Genomic DNA, 5,638 nt, shown 5'->3' on the forward strand with positions numbered 1-5,638 from the left:
GTTCACACCACTGCTGCCTCCACATGGGGGTGAGAAACGCCGTTGCTATGCCAAAGAATAGAAAGAAAAAAATTATTACAAAAAGTTTAACAAGATGGTTTTTAGAGTATAAAAAGAAACAATTTACGATGAGGAAATAAATGAAGAAATATTACAGAGTTAAATACTTACAATTGTTGAATTATTTAACAACATCAACAATATTCAAATGAATTAAAGCATCTTTTAGTTTGAATTCTTTGCCCAAAATAAATTATCAGAATATTCAGGTGTAAGAGCTTTTGGGTATTCCACGATTTTATTTTATTTTGCAGGGATAGTCCCATTGAGATGTAAATCTCTTCTTCCAGGGAATGCTCATTGCACTCTGAACCTCTATTTCTTGTTTTCTTTAAATGTTAAAGGGATCTTAAGAGAACTTACATTCTCACAGGCTTTATAAATAGTCTCCAGAGAACTAAAGTGATCTAACACATGCTGTCCTGCACACCGTTAAGCAGATGTCTGAGTTTGAGTAAACCTGTACTATTGTTCATTTATTGAATTTGTGAAAGAATAAAACTTATTAAAATGATGTTATATTTATTTTTCTTTGAGTCGTTTGCTTGACAGATCTGGGGCCGCATTTGTACATTGCTGATATAGTTGATAGGCTATGCCTGTTCCTATATGTGACCCTGTTTCACAAAACCAGTCTTAAGTAGCACGGAGACATTTTAAGTCAAAGCTAAAATACATTGTATGGATCTTTTATGCCAAAAAAATTAGGATATTGAGTAAAGATCATGTTCCGTGAAGATATTTTGGAAATTCCCTGCCCTAAATATATCAATACTTAATTTTTGTTTGAGTGGATGACCAGTAACAGTGCCTCTTATTTACAACTTCAAAGGCAATTTTCTCAATATTTTGATTCTTTTGCACCCTCAGATTCCAGAGATTTAAACAGTTATATCTCCGGCAGATATTATCATATCCTAACAACATATACATCAATAGATATCTTAATTGTTCAGCTTTCAAATGATATAAAAATATTGATTTCGAAAAATGTCCCCATAAGACTAGTTTTGTTGTCCAGGGTCACATATTGTTCATTGAATATGGCCTTATATTATACTGCTTTCATAATGAATCTTGAGGAAAACATGTATTAGACTAATTGTATTTAGCTTTCAGATTACATAGACCACATACAAACGAACTGTATCACATTAACAATTTCGACCAGAAAAAAAGCTCAGAGCTCTCTTCAAATATAACATAAGACAATTAATATATGGCTTTAGTTTTCAATGATTTACAAATCGAATGAAATAAACATAAAAAACACAAAAGAACCGACCTTTTGATAAACAGACCGCATGCACAAGGCCTTATCGGATAACATCTGTCGTACTACGCGCAGGTTGACGCCACCGATTAAGTATTTGTTTTATGAATGAAACGCTAATGGCAGACGGCGCATGCGCAGAGACGCGAACGCAGCCAATTAAACAAATATGAGTTTTTTTACCGATGTTTTATGATGATTTTCTAAACACAAACCAGCCAGTTTATCGTTATTCCAACGATCGCACCTTTGCGATCAATTTGCATCAATTTAACAGCATTAGATTAAAGATAATCCTTTACTGTACACATCCATATGATGTATCCAGATGGGGGAGAGGAAACCACGGGCTCTTATTTGATCAGTAACCCCTTCGAGTCTCTACGTTGAGTAAGTCTAACAGCATTATTAAAAGTGTAAACTTTATCATTCAAATTTACTGTACACTGAAATTGACAAATCAGCTGGATCAACTAAAGGTCTGTGCACATACAGTCCGACATTTCCGTATGCGTTTTTTCGTATTTGGCTCTCGTTTTGTACGGTGTCTCGGAGTTGTTAAAAAGGCCAATCAAGATGCTTAACGAATGCGAAAAACGCAGAAAATCGAACCCGGTCCGAATTTTTTTATGACGGACGAAAATATCGGAGGCAGTGCGTGTATGTTATTGACGCAACGTTAGGTCGTATTTAGTTTTTAACGTACGCAAATTTCGGACTCAATGTGCAATGGCCTTTCTCATTACCTTCTGGCTCAAGTCAGCTGTCACTTTATGTTGATATGTTGAATTGCGATTTAATTCCTCACAATTCAATATTTAGGCTATATTTATATACATTATTCAGATGGTCAAACATGTGACATTGACAAAATGACATTTGTTGACAGTTGTTTTAACTTTTAAACATTTTCAGACAAAAAAACGCATTGGGAACTGCCGCGTTACAAAGTTTGAAGAAAAAAATGCCTGGTTAAATTTCACGAAAAATGTAAAACTTTTTTATAAATGTTTTCAAGGAACACTTATTACTACTCACCCTTAACTAGCGTTATGTCTTCTCGCGGCCCGACGTTAGCAACAGTAGAAGTGTTGATCGTAGCATTTTCATGGTGGCTAACGTTAGCTTTCACATATTTATTGAATGATCCTCTTTATTCTTTTCTGAAACTCTTCTTTATTTTCCTTTTTTCACCCCCTTTTTATTCTTCCTCAGCTAGCTACGTACATAGAACGAGCACGCCATGGAGCGAGCACGCAGCACGCACATAAGGCCATATCGAAATCAATAAAACAATGTTATAAACAGTGTTGGGTAAGTTACTGTGAAAAAGTAATTAATTACTAGTTACTTATTACATATTCAATAGTGTAATTAGATTACTGTAAAACTTACTCTGTCCAAAAAGTATTTAGTTACTCATTACTAATTACTTTCTATATCCTACATCAACCTTGTTTAGCTAAGGGATTCAAGGATAGACATGAAACGGCTTATTTAATTCATTCAAATAAATTATATTAAACTACATAAAGTATTACAAATGTGAGAATTATACATTAAAGCATGGATTTTGAATTTTGATGTCAATTCCACCATTGCACACGCATAAATTACACAAAGTATTTAGTTAATTACATCAAAAGTAACTGTAATTAAATTACAGGAAAAATAAGAGTAATCCCTTACTTTAATTTTTCAAGGGAAAAGTAATTAAATTACAGTAACTAATTACTTAGTAACTAGTTACACCCAACACTGGTTATAAATGTGTTCACGTGTCATGAAATGATAGATAGAGGAAGACAGATCGGAAATGTTATTTACAACTTGTTATATATATGAAATGTTATATCACAGACCTTACAACGGCTACTAAACACACATTATTAACGCATGATTGAACATCTGCTACTTTGTCTTACCTTATGTTGATGCCAGCTTCTTGTGCTATTATTATTCGCTACCGCTAAGGGTCCCAACAGTTTTCATTAATGTATTTTTTTATTTAATGCACGAGAAATGCGAACCTTCCGTCTCTCTGTACACCCGTCTCAAAGTATTCTCAAATACAACACAATAAGTTTGTTTGTTTGTCCAATTGTGTTTACAAAACGATGTAAGGTTAGTCTAATTCATGTATTTTGTTGTTGATTTGTTTATATGAGTATAGTGTGCCCATATATTTGAATTATGGATTTGCTTACATTACTTTAAGAGTTTTATTTTAAAAATTATCGGCAGTTTCTATCACAATTTTCAGGATATATTTCATCGGATACATTCGTCAAGTTGATGTGCGCGTCTGAAATCTCCCTGGGTTTGACGTCAACATATCGTTATCGTCAGTGTTGTACCTGAACGCGTTCATTGAACGATAGTTCATGAACGCGTTCATATTTTGGGCGAACGTGAACTGAACGTGCTGTATTACTGCCTGATGAACGTTACTGTGAACTCGTTCATTCTGGTGTAAAAAAAAGGCATGGAGGCGACAGCAGCATGTTTGCAAGGAGTATGATCATTCAAAATAATTTTATGACAAGGTCGGTGAGAATGGGAGAAATCTCACTTTTCTGTTTGCCCGCCGGCTTTCAAAAAGAAAATCCGCACTTCAGTTACATGTGGACAATGGAAATTTATTAAAATTGAAAAACGTTTGCACCTTAATGATTACTGTCCTGTTTTAATAATTCCTCATTAAAAAAGACAATCAAGCAGCACGTTTTTCCTCATGTTTTTGAGAGTGTACTGTAGGGTTGAAAGCTGCAGCTGCTACTAGTGTGGAGTGATGGACAGCAACAAAGCATTAAAGCAACAATGGGGAAATGCTGTCCCCTCAATGATAATGTAAACCCTGGTTGGATAAGGATTCAAAATTGGATATGAAGATGAAATCTGACGCATAGCTTCATTTTAAAACTGATAAAATAATTGCTGTCTGTGATTCTACTGTATATGGGCTGTGGCAATAATTTTGAAAAATAATAGCTCGCATCAACATAGGGAAAAAAAGAACTATGAACTAGTTCATATTTGGAACTTAGTGAACTTAGTTCACTATTTTGAAGTTTGAACTATGAACTGAACTAGTTCATTTTAAAATTTGTGAACTGAACTTTGAACTAGTTCATGTAGAACGTGAACTTTCCCAACACTGGTTATCGTGATACTATGCTGTCATACGCCCGTGTTTTTGTCGATTTATGTTTCCCATCAATTTTTGTTACCCTGGTTGTGGTTGAGCTATGGGAGGGGTTAATCCTGTTTTGAACAGAGGGAGCAAAATACGACAGGGTAGCACAATTCAACAGAACACCGGTCAATCTGTTTTTTAAAAGACGTCCTTATATATAATTATTTGTTGTTTCCTAGCTATTGCAAGCAGGTAAACACACATTTTAATTCAGACGTTATTGAGGATATCAAGACTTCAGTGTAACTGTTAACTCTGTGACTCAACTTTTCAGCTTTCTATCATGTTTATTGTACTTTATAATTAAAAGCAATGCTATTTTTTCCATTCTGATCTTTGTAAATATGTTTGACACTGTCAGGGATTTGAAAGAATGCCAGTAACTTGTGCACGCTTTAGTTTTAATCTCATTGGAAGTGTCTGATGTGTTCTGACTGCTACCCTTTCGCGTTTGCATTACTGGCCGCTCGCCCACCTTGGCCCGGGGCGTGTGTCATTCCTGGGCCTTGACTTTTTGTCTGGAACCAAGTTTATGTTGCTTATCAACCCTTGATTTAGAAAGGACAAATCCAATGAGCTGCAAAAAAAATCTATTTGGTTAGTATGCAGACCAAATGTAGTATGCATACTGCTTGCTGAAAAACATACAAACGTGATACATGACGATATCTCATGATTGCATAGTAGCATGCTGATCTTCATATCTAATGGGAATGTCATTATGGTGTTTTCAGGTTTTAAAATCAAACACAGCAGTGTTGGAGAAGTTGGAGAAGAAAACGTTTCCTGGCACACAATCAAACTATCACATTCATCATCACACCACAGGAAGAACTTCTTTCATTAACAGGTAAGGTCTTACTGCACCTCAAGAGATGGGGGAGATGAGAATGTTGGGTTGACACTTCACTATCGCAAGATTAAATAAGGTGATATTCTTTCTCAGTTCTTCTAATCAACAGTTATAGGATTGGCGATGCTGGCATTAGATCTGACCCTGAAGCCCAATGGCAGTCGTTTCTTTGCACAGACTTTGCCAGCTGTGAACGCAGAGCGCTTATTTGTGTTTCCCCATCACTCCAAACTCTTCTTATAACTTAACTTAAAGT

This window comes from Triplophysa dalaica, chromosome 10 (genome assembly GCF_015846415.1).
Source record: "Triplophysa dalaica isolate WHDGS20190420 chromosome 10, ASM1584641v1, whole genome shotgun sequence".
Taxonomy (NCBI): Eukaryota; Metazoa; Chordata; class Actinopteri; order Cypriniformes; family Nemacheilidae; genus Triplophysa; species Triplophysa dalaica.